The 26,083-nt window shown below is 36.5% G+C and overlaps 1 protein-coding gene across 2 annotated transcripts in view; it reads left to right on the forward strand.

Annotated features, from left to right (window-relative positions):
- LOC145265362 (plexin-A4-like) overlaps nt 1–26,083 on the forward strand; it is a 281,103-nt gene that overhangs the window by 40,212 nt on the left and 214,808 nt on the right. For both annotated transcript variants that reach the window (XM_080121145.1, XM_080121146.1), the window contains exon 2: nt 6,766–6,809. The gene's annotated coding sequence lies outside the window, so the exon portion shown is untranslated. The remainder of the gene's footprint in view (nt 1–6,765; nt 6,810–26,083) is intronic.

A 26,083-nucleotide genomic window follows, 5' to 3' on the forward strand; every position in this document is an offset into this window, starting at 1 on the left:
TCCCTTTTGCAGAGGACATCTTCAGGATATTAAAAGGAAAAATGCAAAAAAAAAAAAAAGAAAACGATCATAGACCATATGAAAATGAAAAGGAAACAGTGTTAGAATCCTACCCATATTGGGAAAGAAGCTATGTGTGTGTATGGGGAGGTTGGGTTGTTCAATGTCTATATATATACACTTTTAAAAATACGTTAAATAAATATGTACACTTTTTTCTCTAAAGTTATTCATTTTGTTGAATTATTTAAGAATAAAGGAAAAACGGTTAACCAGGATGTTTTGATATTTTGTTCTTTGATTATTATCTTCCCTGTGCTAGGGGCTAAATGGTAGAAGCCCTTTCTTTGCGTAATAGTATTAGTGTTTAATATTAGTTCTGACTCTAAAAGTCTTCTTTTGGCTCTATCTACCATGAATTTTATAATTTTCGCATGATCTAAGTGAAATGAATGATCGTGTTCTGCACAATGGCAAAAGAGTGCATTTAGGGCGTTACCATTCCTTATATCTCTTCTGTGTTCGTAAAGTCTTAGTTTCAATTTAAGCTGTGTCTCACCTATGTATGCTTGCTGACAATTGTTATATGGGATGGAATATATACCGGCGTCGGATGTGAGGGTTTTGGGAGAGTGCTTGGTAGTTTTTAATGCCGGTTTTATTGTTGTGGAAGTTGTTTGTATCAAGTGAAAACCAAGTCTATTATGAGTGTCGTAAAGTTTTGTATTTTTAATCCAGATCCTGGTTAACCGTTTTTCCTTAATCCTTAAATAATTCAACAAAATGAATAAGTTTAGAGAAAAAAAAAACTGTACATATTTATTTAACGTATTTTTAAAAGCGTATATATTAATCGTAAAATTGCCTACCCACTAATGACTTTCCTCTCATGCGATTAAGTGTTTCGAAAATAAAGCTTCAAATGCTCAGTCATTTTGTTTCTGGGAGAAAAATACACAAATTTCTAAAAAAAAAAAAAAAATCGTAGAATAAAGAACTTACGAATAATTTCAGCATGTTTAAATTATAAGGGTCGGTAGATAATTAAATTTTACTGCGTTTGGTATAAGTCATTTGTTTTTTGTTATTTATTTACGAATTCTATACTATTAAATATAATGCAATTTTACCTACTTAGTGTACAAGTTTAGGACACGTCTTTGACAATCAGTTCGACAATAGCTGCGGTATGGTTCCGTTCTGTTCTAAAAGGTTAATGCTCCCAGGCTTTATTTTTTCTCTGAGATTATTTCCAATCGCCTGACGCGCCTCAACCAGGAAATGCCGACATGGCTGCTCAAGCATTTTTAGTAGGCGAACGTGCCTTTCCTTTAGTATACTGACTTTTCAAAACCATACCTGACCTTGTGTTTTTGAATCTTAAGATTTGGATTAATATTTCGTATTATATCGTTTTTTCGGACTACTGTTTTCATTGCCCGCCTTATTTTCACGTTTTGGCCGATGTGACCTCCAACCTTCTTCGGGCATATCTTGTCGAACATTGGAATCTGCACGAAATTTCGAACTGTCAGTCGTGACTGGGTAGAAGTCTTACGTAATTTAAAAATGTATTCTGGGTATCGTCCGCACTAAAGATTGAACCTCCAGAATAATGTCAGAAATGAATTACCAAATACTTTATCCTTTACGTCACGGGTTCTTGCGCAAGACAGAACACAGAACGATTCTCGAATTTGATAATGTGCACCTGGAGAAGGCAGGAGGTTACATCGGTCAAAACGTTGAGAAAATAACACTCAAGATGAGAACAGTAGTCCAAAGAATCTGAATAATACGGAATACCTGACCTTGTTTCAAACATCTTGCAAAAAGACATAGATAAATATATAATTTTACTAAAATGTAACTTTTTTTTTTTAAACTGAAAATTTGACACCTTTTCTCTCTCTCCCCCCCCCCACCAATTATATGTGCCCCCCCCCTCTCTCCCGAGCATTTGTATAAGATTTTAAGTAGATAATAAATCCATCTGAAATACAGGGTGGTCAAAAAGTCGGGTAACATGTTAAAAGTAGAAAAAACAATATGATCCATTATAATCTCTATTCGTTTAATATTATTTCTTGGATGAAATTTTTCCACAACGATGGATTGGTCGCCGTGGCCCAGTTGAATGGCCAGCCAGATCTCCGGATCTTACCCCTCCTGATTTCTGGCTTTGGGGCTATGTAAAGGATAGCGTTTATGGCAAGAAGCCTGATACAATAGCGTCTTTAAAGTTATTTATTGAAGAGGAGATTGCGCGGATATCAGCTGACATGATTACACGTGTTACACAATCAGTGGTTAATCGCTTCCAGCGATTGATAGAGAGAAATGGACGACAATTAACAAAATAAACACATTTTATGTTTGTTTCATTTTATATTTCAATGTATGGTACTTAAAATATACATGTATTGCTAATATCGTTTTTCTTTAAAATGTTACCTGACTTTTTGACCACCCTGTAGATTAGGATACTGGCTTTGTTCAACTTGAGCGGAAAGATTAGAGAAAAATCTCTTCAGTAAAGTCGTTGGAGAAGCGCCGACAAAAGGAAAGGGGAGATAACTGTGTAAAGCTTCGGTAATCTAATTTATAAAACTCTCTATGTCTGTCCGTCTCCATGTGTTCAAACTTTATCTCTCCTGAAACTAAAGTTGCAGAGTGGCGCTAGGGGCCTCAAATTATTGGACTTTTATGGACCGTTCTTTTGTGGGTCTTTAGCCGGTTTAAATATTTTTAAGGGGTCAAAAAGGGGTCAAAATTGAAGAGAAAAAAATCGCTATACATTTTATACATCTATCTTAATTTATTTTTAATCAATTCATATGCGTGTCACGTTGGTAGTGGTTACGTCACCAGCTTTGAATGCTACAGTTTTGATTTCGGTTTCGATTCTAGCTGATGGCGCCCAAACATTTTTTTTTTTTAACTATTGAAACCGCGCGTCTCTATATATACATATATGAAATCTGAACAAATTATAATATCACATTTAAGCGTATTTTACGACCGGGCAAAGCTCGGTGCCCCCCCCCTCCCACGCTAGTTTTACTATAATTTTTTTTTAACTTAAAATCTTACCCTCTTTCTCCTCCTCCTCCCCCCCCCCAAAAAAAAAAATTATATGTGCCCATCCCCATCGCCCGTGCATCTGCATATTAATGAATTTAAGTAGGTAATAAATCCCTCTGAAATAGATTAGGATGCTGACTTTGTTCAACTTAAGCGGGAAGATCAAAGGGAACCTCTTCAGTAGAATCGTTTGAGAAAGCGCTGATAAAAGGAAAGGGGAGATAACTGTGTAAGCTTTGGTAATAGTAAATAACCGCACAGATCAACGAAGATGAAACGAGATAGCCAATGACATCCGGAAAAAAGGTTCTACCAGCGGAAACTTAAAGCCGTCTAAAAAACTGGATTTCAACGCAATCGTTTTACCGAAAAACGAATATTTTTTAGTAATAAAACGAATTCAAAACAACCTCAACTCTCAATCATTCATCTATTATATAAAGGGCAAACGTCTGTGTGTATGTCTGCCCGGCTGTATGTTTCGGTAAAACTAAAAATACAAATCAAAACCTCGCAGAGTTAGTATTTTTCGGAAGCTATAATACAATATCCTGTATAATCATTTTTTGGTCAAGATCAAAGTGTAGTATCTGCCGGAACAGATACTGCAAGCAAAGACCATATGTGGGGGAAACCCCACATATAAGACCTTGGTCAATGTAGGGGCAACCCTTCATACCAATTGTCACTATCCAACTCGCCTACCCCCCCCGGGGAGTTGGTCCCCATTTCCCCTTTACTCCTCACTTTAAAAAATCGGCCTTGTGCCTAATTTGCACAGTGGGGGAGCAAATAAATACCTCAAAGTGTAGTATCGGTTCCGGCAGATACGGCACTTCCATTTCTCGTTCTCTTTCAGTAGAGGAGAAATTCTTCACGACTGAGACAATTTTTATTTTTGTACCTTTGCTCCACGTTAAAAAACGACCTTGGTGTCTAACTCTGTAGACTTTCAGTAGAGGAGAAATCCTTCACGACTGGGACAACTTTTTATTTTTGTACTTTTTCTCCACGTTAAAAAACGACCTTGGTGTCTAACTCTGTCTCGTGGGGAGGCATTGTAAATAGGTACAATATCCTGTATAGAGCAGATAGTAACCCAAAAGTTAGATAAGATAAATAATAGGGATGAGGCGATTCTAATATTTTTCCCGATTCCGATACAATTACCGATTCCGATTCTTTATACATCTCTAAATATTTAACAATAGTTATTTATTCTCGATTATCGTAAAAACATGTACATTTTGTGCAGAAAGTTTCTCAAACGTAAAAATATACTTGAAAAGTGGGGGTTGGGGTTAATCTATAGATTTTAATTCTCTGTGTTAATTATAATTCAATAACTATTATTATTTTATCATTACTAACAGCAGTATTTTTTTAACACAATGCAAGGGAGAAAGCAACTTCAAGGAAAAAAGTTGTGTTTTTTTGTTTGTTTGTTTTGTGAAGTTACCTCCCTAGGGCTGTGCATATATCATGTTTCCTTTTTCAGTGATTTTGTGATTAGGGGCTTCCAAATGCAGTTTAGTTCTATGCTAGCGTGATTAATAATGACAAAAATATGGGTATCGATCCTCTTTTTCGTAAAACATTTTTTTATTAATATTAACAATTAGTATAAAAAAAATTAAGTGATAGGAAAGTATTAAAAAAAATCTTAGTGACCCCTAAACATTGAACTTTCTTTATGATTTACGGATCCCCCCCCCCTCAAACCTACGATTCGAATTCTTGTAATGCAGAGCTAACCCTCTTTTCCTTAGTATAAAAAAGAAGAATGTTTTCAATACCCGAAGAAGGTCGAAGGTTGCAGCGACCGAAACGGCAGCTAATAGCACCCAAGATGAGAATAATTCCGTCTGTGTTTGTTTACAATATCATGTCAGCTGATATTTAGGCATGACGATGGATGCCCTGGAAAAGTTACTTCTGGTTAATGTTTAGTTTTAAAATATATGCAAATTGAGAAATAATTTGCGGCGATTTTAAATGATATGTCTTTTATCGTAAATTGAGCTCATTAATACGAAAAAATTAAAATAGAATGGTGAGGTGCACCCGGACTTGAACAGGGGATCATTCCATCTGTAGTCGAATGCTCTACCACTCAACTATATCTCCAGATTATAATAAAATCTGTTTTTTGTTTTGTTTTGTTTTGTTTTGTTTTTTTTTCCTATAATTTTATTATCTCCCTTGTTGGGATAATGTAAAATATTTCCATGTAGATTTTTTTTCTTTTTTGGTCAAGATCAAAGTGTAGTATCTGTTCTTCAGATGCTGCACTTCATTTTCTTGTTCTCTTTCGGTGGAGGAGAAATTCTTCACGACTGAGACAATTTTTATTTTTGTACCTTTTCTCCACGTTAAAAAAACGACCCTGGTGTCTAACTCTGTCCCGTGGGGAGGTATAGTAAATAGGTACAAGAAAGAAAAGCCAATTTTAAGATCGGGATTTTCGATACTTGTCACTAGACATGTAAAATAGCTTTGTGTGAAATTTGTAAAAGATAGGCTCAGACGTTTCGGAACCTATGAGGAAGAAACTCTCTCTCTCTCTCTCTCTCTCTTTCTCTCTCTCTCTCTCTCTCTCTCTCTCTCTCACACACACACACACACTCACACACACACACACACACACACACACTTTTATATAATAGTAGAGATAAAAATATTGAAACTAAAAGTGATGCAATTTCAAAACAAATAGAACACCGCTTATCTATTTCCAATTTCAACGGCTCTATCCACTACGCCACGAGCCCCGAAGCGCATTAGAGACGTTGAATCCTAATGGTTCCAGGTGGGAATTGTTTGAAGATAGCCGTATCAATCCTACCCACAGCTGGCCAGAGGCTTACTTGACCAAAACGTGGTGAGACGACAACTATGGAAGGCAGTAATTGCTGAGGATGCAGTTAGGAGATTCGGAGTTTGTATCCCGTTGTGGTTACCACCTGACGAAGACCAGAGGAATAGTTGGTCGAAACGCCGTGAAAACATCAACAAAGAAAGATGAGGATAATAGTCCGCATTAAATAAAATTAATAAATCATACTCATTTCAATAATGAATTTCCAATTAAATAATATATATAGATTGTTTATTTTTTAGACGAGAGTTGATTATTTGTATTGCTTGTTTTGATCGAACTACTATTATCATCATAATTTGTGCAACGTTTCCGTCGGCATACCTTCCGACCATCGGCAGGCATGCTGGTCGCCATCTTGGAAAAGAAAAAAAAGTTACTGGCTCCGTAGATGGTTTCGTATTCTAGGAGTTTTTTTTTTTTTTTCTCGTCGTGGTTTCGTATGTGTGGAAAAAATCACTTGCTTAACAACGGGAGGAAACTGTAATAAAGTTTGACGTGATTATCTCTCTTTTACCGTTGAAATTTTAAGCAGGGATTGTACAATTTTTGTTTTTCTACGGAGCCAGTAATTTTTCTCATTTCTTTTCCAAGATGGCGATCAACATACCTGACGGAGGTCGGAAGTTACACCGATCAAAACGTTGCAGATGAGAACAATCGTCCGATTAAACAAGTAATATAGACGCTTTTGTCTTTTAGGGAAAATTCTTTTACAGTTCTCTTTACATTTATCAATATTTTGTTTTCGTTTTATCAAAATCTGTTTTCTCTTTTTAATAATTTGCCTTTTCCTTTGGCAGAGATTTCGTTTGGGCTCGTTACAAGAGGATCAAAACTGCATGAGGTAAGTAATTTCGTTTCGTCATTTCGTTTGCTTTATAGATATATTTATATCACAGTGAAGGAACGTATATTTATGGATATATATAAATATATATCACAATGTATGGAAATACCACAGGGTAAGAAATTATATTCATGGACATATGTGTGTGTGTGCGTGTGTGTGTGTGTGTGTGTGTGTTTATACCACATATATCAGGGTATGAAAATTATGGATATGACTATATCACAAAATCTGAATTTGAGAAGAAAACCCGAAATTGCTGTAGGCAATTTTTTCCACTGACATGGTTCGCTTGTCGAAACTTTTCTCTCTATCTATCTATCTATCTATCTATCTATCTATCTATCTATCTATCTATCACACACACGCACTTGTTCGTTCTTTATTTTTTTCTCTTCCTTTCCGTCTCTTACTAACTCTAATTTTTTCTCTCTCCTACTATTCCTCCCTAGTGCTTTCTTTTTCTCCCTTTCTCACTCCAATTTTTTGTATTTCTTTATCTCTCTGTATATATATATATATATATATATATATATATATATATATATATATATATATATATAAAGCTGAACGTGTGTGTGTGTGTGTTTGTGTGTGTGTGTGTGTGTGTGGTCACGAATAGGCTCTTATATGGTTGACTAATATAGAAAACTGATCACATATAATGATAGAAGATGTATCGATACACAGGAATGAGTAGGTTTGATCTGGCAGAACGGTGGTTCAATCAAAGTCAATTTTCTGTAGGCTGTTTGTGAACCAAGTCAATGACGGGTAATTTTGCTAGTATATATATATATATATATATATATATATATATATATATATATATATATATATATATTCATCTTTGAGTCACTCGTCGCTTAAGCACACATACACTGTCTTTTTTTTTTTTTATTACATTTTCACCCCAAACAAGGCAAATTGCCACTTTGGTGTAGGGGGCTACTATCAGGGGCAACAACTACTGGGGTACTATGTAGGGATTTGGGCAGCAAGGTGTCGGTTCACGTTACACTTGAACTTCTGCACGTCAGTACTGTTGGGGAAGCAGGGACCTGGAATGGAATTCCAGAGTCTAGCGGTTCTGGGGAAGAAACTACTGGAGTAAAAAATATTTTATATCTAGGGATCTCTACAGTGTGGGGGTGGGATTTAGCAGCCTGTCGGGTTTGTTGAGGGTGCTCACGTCGTGGGGGCACAAGTGATTGCAGTTCGTCAGAGCATTCACCACTAAAATACTTGTAGAAAAGGCAGAGGGATGCAACATTTCGTCGATGGGACAGAGGCTGAAGCTTAGATGCCAGTTCAGGGCCTATCAGGTTTGCGACTCTCTTTTGAACCTTGTCAAGGAGCGAGAGACTAGTAGCAGATGCACCAGCCCAGATGTGGCAGCAATACTCCATACATGGGCGAATGGTGGCCTTATAGAGGTACAGGATACTTTCGGGTGTTGGTAGTTTTCTAGCACGGTAGAGAGAGCCCACCTTTCTTGCAGCGGCCCTGGCAATGCCTTCAATGTAATTGTTCCAACTCATGTTTCCTGTGAACGTTAGGCCAAGCAGTTTGAAAGATGGACTCTCAGATAAAGAGTCGTTGGCCATTGCTATGGGTGGTAGAGAAGGTTTCTTGTAATTATTGAATAAAACTAGTTTAGTCTTGACAGCATTGAACGCGACCAACCACTTTTGTCCCCATTCCACTACGGATTGGAGGTCATCCTCTAGTGTTTCTGCCATTTCTTTAGGAATGTGTTCATTCGTCTTCCTGTCGTGCCTGCCATAGAGTGTAGTGTCATCAGCATATATACCCATCTCAGAGGCAATGTTGTCGGGGAGGTCATTTATGAATATCAGGAACAATAGAGGTCCAAGGATAGAACCCTGGGGCACCCCCGCATTTATATCATATTGTTTAGATGTACGACCGTCGAGGACAACCTGGATTTTTCTCTTATCTAAGAAGGATTTAATTATGTTAAGTATTCTACCAGTGATACCGTATGATCTGATTTTACTGAGGAGACCCTCATGCCATACCCTGTCAAAAGCCTTAGATATATCTAGAGCTACCGCTCTGCCCTCTCCCGCTTTGTCCAGTGAATGGTATATACGTTCAGAGATCACAGTTAGGATCTCTGCTGTGGAACGGGCTTGTCTAAATCCATATTGTTTGTCAGTCAGTAGTTTAGCATCTGTAAGATGATGGACTTTCTCTTGCAGTTGTAGAAAACGTCTCCCACTTTTTCGTCTCTAACTCCTTTCTTTCTCTATCTCTCTCTAACACTCAGTCTTTATCTATTTATCTGTCTCTGTCTGTCTGTCTGTCTGTCTGTCTGTCTGTCTGTCTGTCTGTCTGTCTCTCTCTCTCTCTCTCTCTCTCTCTCTCTCTCTCTCTCTCTCCATTCTGTTTCCCCTCACGTTACTTTTTCTATATCAATGATTCTTGTTACTTTTTCTATATCAATGATTCTTTCTTGTCATTAAGGCATCCTCCTTACAAACACGCTGACATCCCCCCTCTCTCTTTCTCTCTCTCCCTCTCTCTCTCTCTCTCTCTCTCTCTCTCTCTTTGAAGATTCGTTTATAGGAAACGTTTATCTTTCTGTAACTCTCACACACACTCGCTCTGTCCCGTTTCTCATCCGCCTTAATTGCCTCTCTTTCTTTCTCTTTTATCCCCCCCTCCGTCATGCTTCCTCTTCCATTTTCTTTTTCCTTTTTCCTCTTATCAAATTAAAAATGTAATAAATAAATATTTGAGAAATATGACGTAACTTCTCTTAAAACCAGACAACGTACCTCCATTAAACCAAGATTGCTGTTGTGTTTAGATTTCAGCTTTAACTTCCGGTGATTCACCAAAACCCGACTTGTATTTCCCGCCCTTTTTTTTTTTTTTTTTTTTGCTTTTAACTAATCCTAAAAATTGCGTCTTTTTTTTTTTTCAATTTTTTTTTTTTTTTCTGTTTTGTAAAGAAGCGAACATCAAAGGTTTTCTACCGAAAAAAAAAAAAAAAATCGCAGACGGTTTAGCGTTTCTCATCTGAACGTTCTTCCGGTTTGCGAATCTTTTCAAGATATTCGCAGACAGCCAGAAACAGAATGATACGGACAGAGAGTAAGAAACTGGGAGGAGCAATCGAGAGGAGGGGCACGTAGAGAAACACAGACAAATAAAGAGTTAGGGAAATGGAGAGAAAAGGAAAGAAAAAGATATAAAAATAAAGAGAGAAAGGGAGAGATATCCAAGTAAAAAGATGCTGGGTGTTATATGCGAAAGAGACAAAGCGAGATATATAACGATACGAAGAGAGAAAGGGGTTACGAGACATAAAATAAAGAATGGGCTAGGAGATAAATAAATACTTAGAAATTTCTCTTTTTCCTCTTCACTGCAAACACACACACACACACACACACACACATATATATATATATATATATATATATATATATATATATATATATATATATATATATATATATATATATAAATCTACGGACACGCGTGTTTCGGAGCCCTACTCCTCTTCAGCGTAGCTTGACTGTTGGTCGGATTCGATATATATATACTAGCATTTCAGTCCGGCGTTGCCCGGGTGTTTGGAAGTGTATGTTGAGCAAAAAAAAAAAAAAAACGGTCAATTTTTTAACTTTGACCCCTATTATGACCTCTTAACATTTATTGTTTGGGGCTGAAATCAAGTTACTAAGTTAAGATCCATGTCCAAGGAACCTATATCTAAAATTTCAAGTGTTTAGACCCAAAATGGGCGGAGGAGTTAGGTAGAGTTCTCAAAGGTCAAATCGTTGAACTTTGACACCTTAACAGCCAAATTTCTGGTCGGAAACGGATTACAAAGATTTTTCCAAATCTCAGTACCCTGTATAGATAAATTTCGAGTCTGTAGACTTAAAATGGACAGAGTTATTGCGTAGGGAAATGTACACAGACACACACACAGACACACACACACACACACACATAGACACGTTCACTTATATATATATATATATATATATATATATATATATTTTATACACACAGACACACACAGTTTAACCCGGATATAAGAGACCCGATTATAAGAAGAATTCGGTTTGTATTATTGTACACATAGATTGTTTACAGTGTTTACCGATGTATTGGAAAATTCAAAATGGCGCCCGACTCTCTCTTTAACACGGTAAGTTCAGAAAAAGATGTTATAAATAATAAACTAGACGAAATACTGTTAGAAATTCGCTCAATATATGTTACCGTGACATAAGTTGACATATGTTCGGTGGTTTTTTAATAGTAATTTGTCTAGTTTATTATTTATAACACCTTTTCCCAAACTTACCGTGTTAAAGAAAGTGTCGGCCGCCATTTTGAATTTTCCAATACATCGGTAAACACTGCATGTTTTTCGAGCTGAATAAACATGTTACATTGAATAAAAACACAAAAAATGTATCCAGTTTGGTAGAAAAGTAATTTATCTTGCCTTTGATAATATTTCTTTGTTATATATTTGTTTTTTTGACAACTTTTTCGAATCTATGTGTACAGTAATACAAACCCGAAGAATTATATAAGAGAGATTTTCTCTAGTCCCAAATTAGAGCTTGTGTTAATGTACAATGTAACCCGGATATAAGAGCGCTACAATGGCCGATGAAAAAGCCTCCTATACGCGGATTACACTATATTTATAAAAGTGAAATTGTCTGTCTGTCTGTGTACATTTCTCTACAAAACTACTCTATTAATTTTCAGTTCAAGAATTGACATAAGGGGCATTGAGATTTGGGAAAATCTTTTTAATCGGTCTTCGATCAGAAATTTGGATGTCAAGGAATCAAAGTTCAACGCTTTGACTTTTAAAAACTCTAGCAAACTCCTACACCAATTTTGGATTTACACACTTGGAATTTTAGATGTAGGTTACTTGGACATGGATCAAACTTTAATTTGATCTGAGCCCAAAAACAATATATGTTAAAATTTTGGGTCAAAGTTAAAATGAGCATTGCAAAGAGAGGGATGATTTTCGAAAATATCGGCGAAAAAAGTGACCCCTTCAAGTAAAAAAAAACTGCCCAGTTGAGTGTGGAGGAATTAGTGTTTTAGCCATTTTTTGGTATTTGTCGTCCGAAGGGTAAAGCTTCGGAGTGATACCAATCTCTTGAAAATCCGTCGTCTCTGTCGAAAGTTTTAGGCATACATGATGATCTGAAGGTTTCTGTCAGGGTTACCTCACCCCTAACCTTTGGTTCAAAAACCTTATCCCACAAGGCAGTGGGGATTCAGTTTTCTGGCGCTGAACACTCGCCATTCACCAGAGCCCCGTTAGCGTGGTAGAACTCACGACGTGCACGTGGGGATGATTAGATTTGGAGAAGCTATATGTGACGCCCATACAAATCCTTGAGCTCCACATACACACATGATGATGATTGCAACGTCTTGTCAGACGAGTGCCACTCCATCAGACACTTAAAGTCCATGAGCCCAAAAATGACTTCCATCGCCACAGGACCATTTTTATAGACAAATCACTGAGGGAGTATCTATAAACAGATGATGTTACAGAGTCTTAGCTTTGTACGACAGCTAAGTCTCTCTCTCGGTTCAAAATGTTGAGATCCAGCAACAAGCAAGAGCAAGATAGTCAGCAACAAGTTAAACTGCAGACCAGCTTTATGCGGGCACTGGTCCCTCGCTTTATGGTTTTTTAAATCAGAGATTTGCTTCTCCTAGAAAGGTTGCCTTCACCACGGCTTATAGGAACCCTCTCTACCCCAACACATACATCATACATACATACACACAAACATACACGGTGCTAGTTGGCCGTTGACCCCGAAAAAAGGTTCATTTGCCCTTTGGAAGGTCTTGTTTTTAATCCTTCAGGGAGACTAGCCACCCTCCTCACCAAACAAGTCTGGTGGGGGAACCAATTTAGTTGCCGGTGAGCCGACCATAAGGCAGGTAGTACTGGGTTACAATGGTACCAGTAGCATATGACATAACCTGACACATACATACATACATACATACATACAACCATACATACATACATACATATAAACAGACAGGCGAGATTTATATTATGGATAAGAAATCTGCGTTAATTAAAATATAATAATTATGCGTATTTTACGACCGGGCGACGTCTGGCGGCCTGCTAGTATAAAATAAAGTTAGAAAGATTTAGCTGAAAGAGACACCCATACAACGTCATAGTTAAGGTCGGTCCCATTTAGATTGCAATCGTATTTTTCCATGTATCCATGCATCGCAATAAGAACGTTTCTTCGTTCAATAGTCTATCATGGCTAAGATAGAAATAGTATTTTGGTCTGGCATGGTTAATCAGTTTCGTTGGTCTATCATGGCTAAGATTAGAAATTTTATTTTCACCATCGCTAAACGCGTAGATTGAATGGACGTATCTTAGGAACTAATCTTTATTGAAAAAAAAGTTCCCTTTTTTTTTTCAAGATGTTCCCCTTTTTTCCAGATAAAATCCATTGTAATCCCTCACTCCGCAAAAAGGCAAACAAAAAACGCGAAAAATTAAAAAAAAAAAAAAAAAAAAAACATTTAAAAAAGAAAAGGTTTGAAATGAAAATTCTTTTAAATTTTTTGAAATATTTGATTAAAAAATATCTTGTCTTCAATGCATTCAAATTTCTATTTGTTTTTTTCAATTTATTTCACCCCCCCCCTTCCTCCTCTCCCTTCATTTCTATACGGAATCTTCTTTTTATTCTTTCTTCTTCAACATTCTCTTCTCGCTTTCTTCTTCTTCTTCTTCTTTTTCTTTTTCTTCTTCCTCCTCCTCCTCCCCCTCCTCCTCCTCCTACTACTACTACTACTACTACTAGGTGCCTTCAATAAGTTTCCAAATTTTTTTGTTTTTGTTTGGGCACTTTTATTGATAATACACACATGAAACTCTGGTCCCCTTCGAAGTAATCTCCTCCGACTGCAATGCACTTGTTGTGCTACTCCAACAACTTCTGGGAGACCCCATGGAAATCCTCTTGTGTGACTGTGTCAATGGCCCTCATCACAGCCTCTCTCGTCTCCTCGATTGTTTCACACCGACAGCTTCTAAGGTTTTCTTTGGGCTTAGGGAATAACCAAAAGTCACACGGAGTAAAGTCTGGACTATAGGCTGAGTGCGAAACTATCTTAATGCCCATCTGGGTCAAATAGTCTGTGACAAGGATGGAACATCTTTGGGACAAAGTTCGACAACTCTTCTGCATTATCAGCTCCTCGCAAATAATTTGATATACAGTTCCTACACTGAAATCAAATTGTACACTTATCGTCTCTATAGACGCACAACGTTCCTTCTCCACAGAAATTCTTTATTTGGCCAATCCACTATGGTGTTCTGACATTCTGACTCCTCCCACACCTCTCATCATCCCTCACAGACCTTTTACGTTCCTTGAATCTCTTATGTCACGAAATTCTTTATTTGGCCAATCAACTATGGTGTTCTGACATCCTTACTCCTCCCACACCTCTCATCATCCCTCACAGACCTTTTACCTTCCTTGAATCTCTTATGTCACGAAATTCTTTATTTGGCCAATCAACTATGGTGTTCTGACATCCTTACTCCTCCCACACCTCTCATCATCCCTCACAGACCTTTTACCTTCCTTGAATCTCTTATGTCACGAAATTCTTTATTTGGCCAATCAACTATGGTGTTCTGACATCCTTACTCCTCCCACACCTCTCATCATCCCTCACAGACTTTTTACCTTCCTTGAATCTCTTATGTCACAAAAACTGATGCTTGATTCATGCAAGATGGTCCAAAAGCATCTGACGAATTTCATACGTTTCTGTAGCATTTTCAATGGTTTGTCATGTTTAAATTTGAAATAGCACTTTCGGTGGTGTCACGTTTAAAATTGAAATAGCATTCTCAGTGGTGTGTCAGGCTTCAATATGAATAGGCATTTTCTATTGTCTCTCACGCTTTAATTCGAAATATTACTTGCTCTGGTCTGTCACGCTTGAGTGTTAAATAGAATTTTCGTTGGTCTGTCAGGCTTTAATTTGAAACATCACTTTTGCTAATCTGCAAAAGGAAAACGCGCGAAATTCATGGTCACATGTTATGTGCTCTTTTGTACATCAGACACACTTCGTCGTTGTCCTTCGTACGCAATAGCGGTAAAATAAAAACAAAAAAATAACTAAATAAATAAATGGATGAAAAAATAAAACATTAAGTGAAAACAAGAATAAAAAGACACTTTGCCTTAAGGTTTGGAAAACGAGCGACGAGCAATTAGTGAAGTGTTTCCTCGTTGATTTTTAAACCGAATGACCCAGACTGGTATGCGGTGGGTGTTAGGGTTGGGTGTGACGTCCATATTGGATTGTTATCGATGGGGAAGAAGGTGCAGTTGGAAGCAAAAAGTGCCGCGGCGCTTTTCAGATATAATAGCAATTTTAAAGAAAATCAAATGTGACTTACTTTAAATTCTAACTAGCGGGGGCTTGCCTGGTCGTAAAATACGCTTAAGTATGATATTTTAATTTGTCCAGATTTCGTATATTTTATTATAGTCATGATTTCAAAAGTAAAAAAAAAAAAAGTATTTGGGTGCCATCAGCTAGAATCGAAACCGAAAGCAAGATTGTAACATTTAAAGTTGATGACGTTACCACTCTACCGACGTGACACACATATGGACTGATGAAAAATAAATTAAGATGAATGTGCAAAATGTACAACGATTTTTCAGTTTTGACCTTTTGACTCCTTAAAAACTATTTTAATCGGCTTAATTAAAAGAATGGTTCATAAAAATACAATCATTCGATGCCTCTAGCGCCGCTTTGCGACTTTAAGTTTCGGAGAGATAGAGATAGAGACGGGCAGACAAACAGGAGTTTTACAAATTAGATTATGTTTTGAAAGTTACGGAGATATATATATATATATATATATATATATATATATATATATATATATATATATATATATATATATATATATATATATATATATATATATATATATAGTATGTTTGATCTGGCATAATGATGATTCATTACAATTGTGTGGTTTGCGTAAACACCTGGTCCACAACGTATGGAAATAAAAAATTTAAAAATTAAAAAAAAAACGTTTACAAGTGTTTTTGATATAGATGTACATAATAATACTTTCATAAGTATGTTTTAACTTAAATAGGGATGGTATAATAAAATTGTGGGGTCTGCGTTCGCGCCTGGCCTCCATAGAATGGAAATAGGCGCAAACTTTAATAAAGACTTTTCATATCTATCTGCGTAAGTATACTTTGATAATTATGTTTCAGTTTGAAGAAATATGGTATAATAAAATTATGGGGTGTTCGTTCGCGCCTGACCTCCATAGAACGGAAATATGTCACAAAGTTTAACAAGGTTTTTTAATATAGATCCACAGAATATTGGGATAAGTGTTTTAGTGTGAACAGGTATGGTATAATAAATTATGGGGCTTCTATTTTATTTTTACTTTCATCATATTTTGTTTTGGTTTTGATACCCCCAAATTCGAAGCTATCTCTTTACAACCCTTCCTTTTCATAACCTATCATTCATAAATCAGAGTCCATTCTCTGTAGGCTGTTTTTTTTTTACCCAGTCAATATATATATAATAGATGTACCCGGCATCGTCCAGTATTAAAACAATGACGTAAAAAAAACGAAAGAAACTGAGACATGTGTATGCGAGTACTATGTTTGTTTGTTTGTTTGTTTGTTTGTTTGTTTGTTCACTTCTTGTAAATAAATAAAAAAATAGTCGAGCTGAGATCGAAACTAAACCCAACGACACCGATCAGCATTGGCCCAACTGAACACGATCTCTGTAAGGTATTATAAACCTTCTTATTCTTAACGATTCGCGCATGCGCAGTCATGAAACAGTTAGCGAAAAGATTAAAAAATCCGACGGTCTCCACGTGCCAATTTTTCAATTTTTACCCCTTAGCAGCCTTTTATTCTGGATGAATACGAATTAAAAAAAAAATTCCACATGTCTGAATACACTATATACCAAAGTTCAAGCTGTAGGTAAAAAAAAAATTCGTTGAGTGTATAGGTTGAAGCGTTGCTTCACACACACGCACACACACACACACACACACACATACACACACACATTCTCCATAAAATACGTATAAATATTATATTTTAATTAGTGCAAATTTCTTATTTATTTTAAACAGAAATACCGGAGGACTTAAATGTAACGTTAAATTTCTTTAAAAAATAATGAAGTAAAAAAATAAATAAATACTCAAGCTGAGATCGAAACCGAAACATAAAGACAATGTGTAAAGCATAGTTGCTGTTGTCCAACTAAACCTCTGGCCTGTTTTGGGTAGGACTGAAACCGCTATCTTTAGACAATGTTCACCTGGAACCGTAGAGGATCAACGCCTCTATCTACTGCGCCACGTGATGAAAAACAACAACTATGGCACGCAGTGATTACTGGGATACAGTTATGTTACTCGGCGCAGTTAATCACCTGAAGAAGGTTAAAGGATAAGTTGGCCGAAACGTGGTGAGTCAACAATAACGATGAAGTTGACGATAACAATCCGCAAATAAATAAATACAGTTACACGATATCTAACAACCTTTGGCGTATCAAAATAGCGGACTTAATTTGGCGAACTGGCGTACCCCCCCCCAAAAAAAAAGACCGTTTTTATATATGCAAGTTGCCATCAATAAGTCTTCAAACTTTTTTCCGTATGGACACTTTTATTGAGAGTACCCACATCAAACTCTAGTGTTTTTCGAAGTAATCTCCTCCGGTTGCAATGCACTTGTTATGCCGTTCCAACAACATCTAGAAGGCCGCATGGAAGTCCACTTGGCCAATCAACTCTGACTTTCTTACTCCTCCTACATCTCTCATCATTCCTCACATACTTCCTGTGTTCCTTGAATCCCTTATGCCACTCATAACTGATGCTCGATTCATGCAAGATGCTCCAAAAGCAGTCTGAAGCATTCCATACGTTTCTGTGGCATTTTTTCATTGCATATCGTATTTCTAAAGTGTCCTCACGACCAGATTGCATTTTTGAAACTCACCAGCTGTGACAATTAGGCTTTAGTAGGGTGTATCCCAATTTCTGCTGTAGCCGTTCGAGACGAACCTGAAATCATAAAAAAAATTGGTCAGTCATCTCATAAGATGTATAGCAATAACATACTGAATTTTTTAAGAGTGCTCAACAATTTTAAATGCCTATACAAAAAAGTCTGCGAACTTATTAAGAGCTCCTCGTATACATGGTCTAATGAGTGTGAACGTAAATATAGGTAGAAATCTGTTGCCAAGGTCGCTGGGAAAATGGTTGGATCCTTCTATCGATCCAGTAGATATCTCACCGCTAATGCAATTCTCTACCTATATAAGAGCCAGGTACATCCAACGGTGGAATACTGTTGCCACATTTGAGCAGGAGCTGCTAGAAAGATCTTATCCTGCCTTGAAAGAGTTCAAAAGAGACTTCCTAGCCTAGTGGAAGATGGCCGTTTTCTCTTCCCTGCAACTTCTTTCTCACAGTAGAGTAGAGACGTTGCGAGCCTGTCTGCTTTATTGTTATTTTCATAGCAAGTGCTCGTCTGAGCTCCAATCTATGGCTCCTCCTCGCCAAACATTCACGAGAAACATTCGTCTATCTGAAAACGCTATCAATAATTTCCCCCACACTTTATCTATGCCTAGACCTAAACGTAGATTCCATGAACAAAGCTTCTTTATAAGAACTGCACGCCTGTGGAACTGTGTTCCATTTGCCTGCTTTCCGGCTGACTATTATATGGTCGTCTTCAAGTCCAACGTAAACAAGTTCTTGATAAGCCGTTCTCTTTAAGTAATCCAATTTACCAAATTTCCACTAAGAATTACTACGTCGCTGTCCCATTAACCACTGTATACTTAGTAACCCTTATCCTCGAGTGGCCTCTGTGCCTTGATAAGTGGTGACTCCTTTGTAAAAAAAAAAAATTTTTTTAATAAAATAACCATAAAAATAACAACAACAAAAAATGCTGAAAAAAAAATATGGAATATTCAGCTAGCACCCTGGCCCATGGCTTAATGGAGGTCGATGCATTTGCCGCCTTGCCGACTTTCTAACGAGGCCCGTTATGAAAACCAGCATGTTACAATCCGTTAACTCCTGTTGCTATGGTAACCAAGCTTCAAGTTTCAAATCCGAGGGACGTTGCTAGGGTGATATGAGAGGATGGAGAATTGAGGGAACTCAAAAACTTTGTTTATTTTTTCACCAACCGTTTAGGAGAAAGGGAGGAGTGGAGAAAGAGAGCGGAAGATTTCATATTCTTCATGATAAATATCCAAGGAAAACTGAATCGAGTTGATATGAATAAAGTGACAGCAAGCCCCCCGTGAGTGCACAGTGAATGAGGCATAAAAATAATGACTAAGGTCAGCATTTGCCCCGACCCATTTAGCCCCAAATGTCCCCAGTGAAAAATCAACAAACGGTGCAGTTTTAGGCCTTAACATATGTAAATCTGAGTTCTGCACCATGCAAAAAAAGAAATGACTAAGTCCATCATTTGCTCCCCACCCATTTAGCCCCAAAATTTCCCCAGGCCTTAACATATTTTAATTTGAGTTCAGCACCATGCAAAACTGCTAAATAGACATACACAGAAAAATTTGGACAAATATGGTCAAATAGTCCCAAAACTGGAGTGTTTATTATCCCTAAAAGAGCCCCTGGGGCACACCCAAGAGTTAGCGCAAAGTGTAGACAAACAAAATTATATAGAAATCAGTTACAACTTTTTAGAAAGTTTTATAAAAATCCAAGGCATCATTTTTTTTTTTTTTAATAAAGCACAAAAGTGTAAATTTTAGCCATTTTAACCCAAAAGGCACCCCGGGGGGGGGGGCAACCGGAGTTTTCTTGGAAAATCCATTCTGTTACTTTTTTACTCATATCATGTTTTATGTTTGTGCAAAATTTATATATATATATATATATATATATATAAATATATATATATATATATATATATATATATATATATAAATATATATATATATATAAATATATATATATATATATATATAAATATATATATATATATATATATATATAAATATATATATATATATAAATATATATATATATATAAATATATATATATATATATATATATATATATATATATATATATATATATATATATATATGCGAGTGCGAAATATTCATTGAACATTATTCAATTCTGGCCAACATCGAACCACACTGCTAGTATATATATATATATATATATATATATATATATATTATTGTTATCGAAATCGGTGAATCGCCCATTTTTTTTTTTTTCCAATCAAATCGATTGGTTGCCTGCTCTAAAAAGAGAACCGTTGCGGTGCACCGGGAAGAAGCTCCCATATTCTCGCCGTGACTTAGTTCAAAATAAATTGTAGTTTACATTGCACTGTAGAGAACTTATTGCTGAGTTTATAAAATTATTTCGATGTATAACGGCTTGAATTAAAGTTTAAAATGCAAAAGTCAAATAGCAATCGAACCTCGGGATACGGCATTAAAAATTAGTAACAAAATACGGTACAGTATATAATACACGTGTATAGAATCAAATAACATTATAAAGAACATCGTAAGGCGGGGTAAATGCCGTAACCAGGAGTCGGAAAACATCGTATTCCACATCGTAACCGGAAAAACCCGTATCCAAGGGCCACTGTATCCCGGGGTTCTGCTGTACTTCAGTTTTGCTCAAAACAGAAACATTCATTTCGAACGCGCTCCTGTCATATCAAAGAACCTATTGTTGATTTTATGTCGAGCTTCGGTTTGTGTGGTAACTAAACTTCTCAAATGTATTTGTGATGTTAGGCTGTGTAAGGTGTTAAGCTGTTCAAAATCGTCTGTGCCTTTCATCGGATTATTTCGATTATTGATACTAATCGAAAACATTCCGATACAAAACCTGCCTGAAAACACTGCCAGGTACATAGAGTACCCTCGTGTGAAATTTCATAAAAATCGACTCAGCCGTTTTCGAGTCCATAGGGAACGAACTAACAGACACGTACACATTTCCTTTTGTATAATCTATAATATAAATTTCACCTGTCTGTTTAAATGTATGTATGTATGTATGTATGTATGTATGTATATCTGCCTAAAACTTTCGACAGAGGCGATGGATTTTCATGAGATCGATGTCATTTTGAAGCACGACCCTTCAGACGACAAATATCGAAAAATTGGCTAAAAACATTAATGCGTTTATTCTCAACTGGGTACTTTTCTACAGGGAGGGGTCGCTATTTACGCCGATATTTTCGAAAGTCATCGCCTCTTTTCGATCGTCTAGCCTTGGATTAAACCTTCCCAACTTCCGGTTTGGCGATGGGTACTTGTGTTTTTTTTTTTTGTTTTTTTTTCACGTTCTTTTCCTCCTTCGAGCATGCTTACCAATTTTTTTTTTTTTTTTTTTTACATGGGGGATCACCACTTATCAAGGCCCGGAAGCCACTTGGGGATAAGGGTTATTGTGTGTACAACAATCAATGGGATAATATCGTAGTAATAGTTGGTATTGGAGATTTGATAAAGTGTCTTACTTAAGGGAGCGATTAATCAGGAATTTGTTTATGTTGGACTTGAAGACATCCAACTTCCACTTTTTTTTTTTCCAAACACCCGGGAAACGCCGGGTACCCAGGATAGTAGTTGATAGATAAAAGATAGATGCAAAGATAAGACAGCAGACGTTGATAAAAAAAAAAAAAGGAGGGGGTATTTAAAAAGCAGACGAAAAGAAATAGCAGTTAGGAATTTTTTAATGGCGTTTGAGTTTCTGTTTTCCAGCACATGTACAGAGGGGGGGGAGAGGGAAGATGTGGTGGGAGGATTTCAAGGAACGCGTCTCTTAAGACAGGCTCTTGGAGAATGGTTAAGAACCGCTCGACGCTCTTACCGTTTCTCTTTTTTCCTGACATTTCTTTCCCACCCCCTCATCTTTCTATACCTTTTTGTCCCCCCTCTCTCTTTCTACCTTTCTACCCCCTCCCCCATCTTTATCTATCTCTGTCTCTCTTTGTCTCCCCTCTTCACTTTCTCTTTCTAATTTTTTTAAAATTATCTTGTCGGATTTCGACAATTGGAGCTAAATAGCATTTAAGCTTATGAACCAAACTTTGATTTGTTATAAAGTATAACCCGGGATACGGTGGCACTAAGATACTTTTTTTTTTTCAGGTTACAATGTGGAATACGATGTTTTTTCTGCCCTTGGTTACAGTATTTGCCCCGCCTCACAGTGTTATTTCTAATAACGTTCACAGGGAACTTGAGTTGAAACCGCTACATTAAGACATCAAGACCGCCGAGCAAAAGGTGGGCTCTCTCTTCCGTGCTAGAAAATTACTAACGCTTGAAAGTATCTTGTATCTCTATAAAGCCACTATTCGTCAATGTATGGAGTACTGTTGTCACATTTGGGCTGGTGCATCTGCTGCTTGTGTCTCACTCCTAGTCAGGGTTCAAAAGTGAGTCGCCAACCTGATGGGTCCTGAACTATTATCTAAGCTTTAGCTTCTGTCCCATCGACGAAATGTTGCATCCTTCTGCCTTTTCTACAAGTATTTTGATGGTGAATTCTCTGAAGAACTGCAAGCACTTGTACCCCCTCGACGTAAACACCCCCGACTAGCAGCTAAATCCCAACCTTACACAGTAGAGATCCCTAGATGTGAGACAGCTTTCTACTCCAATAATTTATTCCCCAGAACTGCTAGACTTTGGAACACTCTTCCGGGTCCCTGCTTCCCTAACTATACTGACATGCAGAAGTTCAAGTGTAATGTGGACAGACATCTTGCTGCCCAACTCCCTACATAATACCCCTGTAGCTTACCTCCCTGATAGTAGCCCCCTACATCAATTGGCAATGGGCCTTGTATGGGGTGAAAATGTAATAATAAAAACAAATACTAGCAGGCCGACCGACGTTGCTCGGTCGTAAAATATGCATCAATATTATATTTTAATTTAGGAGGGAACTGAGACATGTGCATGCGAGTATTATGCTTTTTTCTAAAGAGCTCACTTCTTGTTATATACGGCACCAAAAAGGGGTCTGTTACGTTATATGTGTATATGAATATATTCCATAATGACGTACATGTTTAATAGCGGGGTTTATATTTTATCTGTATATTCATGTATGTGTAAATGCGTGTATGTTTATACGTCGTATCATTTAGTTGATCGTCTAGTGTGTATATTTTAACATTTATGCAACAGTTCTAACAGGAAACTACTGACTTAATTTGATCGAGTAGTTTTGTTTGTTTTTGTTTTTTTTACTGCGGAAAAACATGTTTGTATGAGAGCGCGTTTCAGGCAGACATCTTGAATTTGTTTTAAATTTGTGTTTGAATTTTAGAAACGACAGGGGAGATAACTCCATGTATAGCTCCGGCACTCCCTCCCCATCTTTAATTCTAGCTTTTCATCCTTAAAATCAAACCTTTTGCTCGGTATCATAACAAATTGTTTTTTCGCAGTAAAATAAAAACTACTTGATGAAATTAAGAGAATTTTTTTTTTCGGAGAACTTCATTCCCTAACAGATACGTGCAAAATTTAAACTTTTTTCAATATTTTCATTTTTTTAATGTCTGGACTAAACTGTACAAGTACCTAATTTTTTTAATGTCTTGATTAAACTGTAATAGTACCAAATAAAACAATAGATAAAAAAATGAGAACATAAAAACAATTCTTAAGCATCTCAAAAATCTGTTGTGTAATGTGTTACGTTGTGTGCTAGGGTTAGGGTTGTGTGTGTATATTAATATGTTCAATAATAACGTACATGTTGAATAGTGGGGTTTATATTTTATCTGTATATTCGTGTACGTGTAAATGCGTGTATGTATATACGTCGTATCATTTAGTTGATCGTCTAGTGTGTATATTTTAACATTTATGCAACAGTTCTAACAGGAAACGATTGACGTGGACGTATCAAAACAGTTGTAGACAAACAGTTCTTTTTAACAGATGTAAATAACACAACACATACCTGAATTATTTACGAACATTTATTTTCATGATTTCAGCTGACATCTTCAAAGATTTCAACGTCTTTAAATCTTGGCTGTCTGAGGAAATGCCGCTCCCCGCGTCATGGAGAGACTAACTCCCCCTTTTGAATCGTTCGTTCTCTCTGATGTCCAGCTAATGACTGACCAGAATCTCCCCAAATCTACATCTCATTACCTGTCTCTGACCAACAGCTGATGTAACCTCAATCTAGTTATTTGTTTATGCAAACCATCTATTTTCTATTTTCACATTCCTTTTGTAGTGATATTATTATTTGCTCTCAATCACTTTTTCCCAATCTAATTGTTTATTTTTCTACTCATAATAATTGAATAGGTGGTTTATATTTTATCTGTATATTCATGTACGTGTAAATGTGTGTATGTATATACGTCGTATCATTTAGTTGATCGTCTAGTGTGTATATTTTAACATTTATGCAACAGTTCTAACAGGAAACGATTGACGCGAACGTATCAAAACAGTTGCAGACAAACAGTTCTTTTTAGCAGGTGTAAATAACACAACACATACCTGAGTTATTTACGAACATTTATTTTCATGATTTCAGCTGATATTTTCAAAGATTACAACGATTTTACATCTTGGCTGCCTGAGATGACACCGCTCCCCGCGTCATGGAGAGACCAACTCCCCTCTTAAGTCGTCCGTTCTCTCTGATGTTCAGCTAACGATTGACTAGAATCTCCCCAAATCTACATCTCATTACGTGTCTCAGACCGACAGCTGATGTAACCTCAATCTAGTTATTTGTTTATGCAAACCAAAATTATGTTTACGTCTATTTTCTATTTTCATATTCCTTTTGTAGCGATATTATTATTTCAGCTGTCAATCACTTTTTCCCAATGTAATTGTTTATTTTTCTAATCATAATAATCGATCCAGCGACCTGTCGTCGCTCGAATCAATTCATAATAATAATAATAATAATAATAATAATAATAATAATAATGTTTTGACCCTTGGCCCTGCTTGCCACAGTTAACACAGATAAGCATCTCAAAAATCTGTTGTGTAATGTGTATATGAATATGTTCAATAATGATGTACACGTTGAATAGGTGGTTTATATTTTATCTGTATATTCGTGTACGTGTAAATATGTGTATGTTTATACGTCGTAACATTTAGTTGATCGTCTAGTATGTATATTTCAACATTTGTCCAACAGTTCTAACAGGAAACGATTGACGTGGACGTATCGAAACAGTTGTAGACAAACAGTTCTTTTTAACAGCTGTAAATAACACAACACATACCTTATTATTTCAGCTGTCAATCACTTTTTCCCAATGTAATTGTTTATTTTTCTAAACTCGTCGCTCGAATAAATTATTATTAATAATAATAATAATAATAATAATAATAATAATAATAATGTTTTGACCCTTGGCCCTGCTTGCCACAGTTAACACAGATACTACGCTATGATCACAGCCCAAAGGATCACAACATTACATTCTTGTAAGTAAAAAAAAAATTACTCGAGTTGAGAACGTAAAGCCAGTGCATCAAGTACGTAACCATTAGACCAACTGGACACGCTCTTTACAAAGTATTTTCAACCCTATTTATTCTTAACATAGAGAAGCTCTCATGTTTCATGGCCGCGCATGCGCATTCGGGAAACAGTTGACAAACAAGTGAAAGTCCGATTACCCTACGTAACAATTTTTCAATTTTTACTCTTTAGTATAAAAAGGGGGATTAAAAAGTTATCCACATGCGTGAATGACCTATATACAAAATTTCAAATCTATAAATCAAAGATTGGTTGAGTATATAGGTTGAGAATGAGTATATACATATATATACATATATACATAGATATACACATATACATATATATATACATATATGATGATGATGATTGCAACGTCTTGTCAGACGAGTGCCACTCCCTCAGACATTTAAAATCCATGAGCCCAAATGCCTGAGGGAGTATCTATACAAATATGATGTTACAGAGTCTTAGCTTTGTACGACAGCTAAGTCTCTCTCTTGGTTCAAAATGTTGAGATCCAGCAACAAGCAAGAGCAAGATAGCCAGCAACAAATTAAACTGCAGACC

This window comes from Euprymna scolopes, chromosome 40 (genome assembly GCF_053919585.1).
Source record: "Euprymna scolopes isolate OS-2025 chromosome 40, ASM5391958v1, whole genome shotgun sequence".
In the NCBI taxonomy this organism is placed as follows: Eukaryota; Metazoa; Mollusca; class Cephalopoda; order Sepiida; family Sepiolidae; genus Euprymna; species Euprymna scolopes.